General features: G+C 52.6%; 1 non-coding gene across 1 annotated transcript; it reads right to left on the reverse strand.

The window, feature by feature from the left end:
* Positions 1-378: 378 nt before the first annotated feature.
* On the reverse strand, positions 379-460 carry TRNAS-AGA. Its single transcript has one exon. It is a non-coding gene; the product is annotated as a tRNA-Ser (tRNA).
* Between the last annotated feature and the right edge of the window lie 1,062 nt (positions 461-1,522).

The raw sequence follows: 1,522 nt of genomic DNA on the forward strand, positions 1-1,522 counted from the left end.
CTGATCCCCCTCCCAGCCTCCAAACCCCTCAGTCCCAGCCCAGAGCATCCTCCTATACCCCAAACCCCTGAACCCCAGCCCCCCTGCGAGCCCTCACCCCCCCCCCACAGCCTGAACTCCTCATTTCTGGCCGCACCCCAGAGCCCGCACCCCCAGCCAGAGCCCTCATCCGAACTCGAATTTTGTGAGCATTCATGGCCCGCCACACAATTTCTATTCCCAGATGTGGCTGTGAGGCCAAAAAAGCTCAACCGCCCCAGTCTACTCCACAGTGCTAGAGCAGGGTAATGGCGGCATTTTAAGTGCAGGAGGCCTAAGAGCAAGACCAGATCTGGCCCAGGCACTAAGACAACAGCACCGACAACGCACCGGTGCTTCCGTAGTTGGCAGGATTTGAACCTGCGCAGGGAGACCCCAGTGGATTTCTAGTCCATCGCCTTAACCACTCAGCCACAACTACTTGATGGATGTTTGCTTCCTGACAGTGATTCTGTTCTCACTGAATTGTCACTTCAAATTGTTTGCTCAGACCAGCTTCCCCAGCACACTCGTGGCTGTGCGGTTGTGTAAGTGTGTCCATGGCTGAACAGCGAGAATTCCTGCCCATTTCCCTTCCAGCTGGAGCGGGATTCGAGTGTGTTTGGGTTAACGACATCGCTGTAGATTGTTGTTTGTTCCCCACTCTGACAATTCAAATCTTTCCTATTTAAATCTCCAGCACATCATTCCAATAGCCGGGGCCAGGATTTCTTTGGGGCACTGTCAGGGCAGAAGGTGCCCACATCCCCTCTGTCTGACCACTGCCATTGCAGGAGAGACGGGTTCATTGGAATTGAATGCCCTGGCTCAGACAAGAGACACAGGGAGGTTTTGCTGTACATGGATCTGTGCAAAGGAAATTGTGTCTCTGTGTGAAATTGAGGCGGGAAATGAGACCTCCCCATGGTGGCCCAATGCCCTAAGGAATGTGGGTGAAGGAATTGGGCTGAGAAATTATTTAACAGAGAAATCCTGACCCCCTGCTCTGGGAACAGGAACTAGACTGTCTGAATTGTCAGAGTGGGGAACGAACAACAATATACAGCGATGTTGTTAACACAAACACACTCCGATCATGCTCCAGCTGGAAGGGAAATGGGCAGGAATTCTCGCTGTTCAGCCATGGACACACTTACACAACCGCACAGCCATTGAGTGTGCTGGGGAAGCTGGTCTGAGCAAACAATTTGAAGTGACGATTCAGTGAGAACAGAATCGTAGTGTCAGGAAGTAACCATCCATCAAGTAGTTGTGGCTGAGTGGTTAAGGGATGGACTAGAAATCCATTGGGGTCTCCCTGCGCAGGTTCGAATCCTCCTGACTCCGGAAGCACCGGTGTGTTGTCATTGCTGTTGTCACAGTGCTAACTGGGGCCAGATCTCGTCTCAGTCTTAGGCTGCTTACGCTTGTGACATGGCTCTAGCACCCTGGAGTAGACCAGGGGTGGGTGAGCTTTTTGTTCCCGGCCAATGGGAGCTGCAGA

This window comes from Chelonia mydas, chromosome 28 (assembly GCF_015237465.2).
Source record: "Chelonia mydas isolate rCheMyd1 chromosome 28, rCheMyd1.pri.v2, whole genome shotgun sequence".
In the NCBI taxonomy this organism is placed as follows: Eukaryota; Metazoa; Chordata; order Testudines; family Cheloniidae; genus Chelonia; species Chelonia mydas.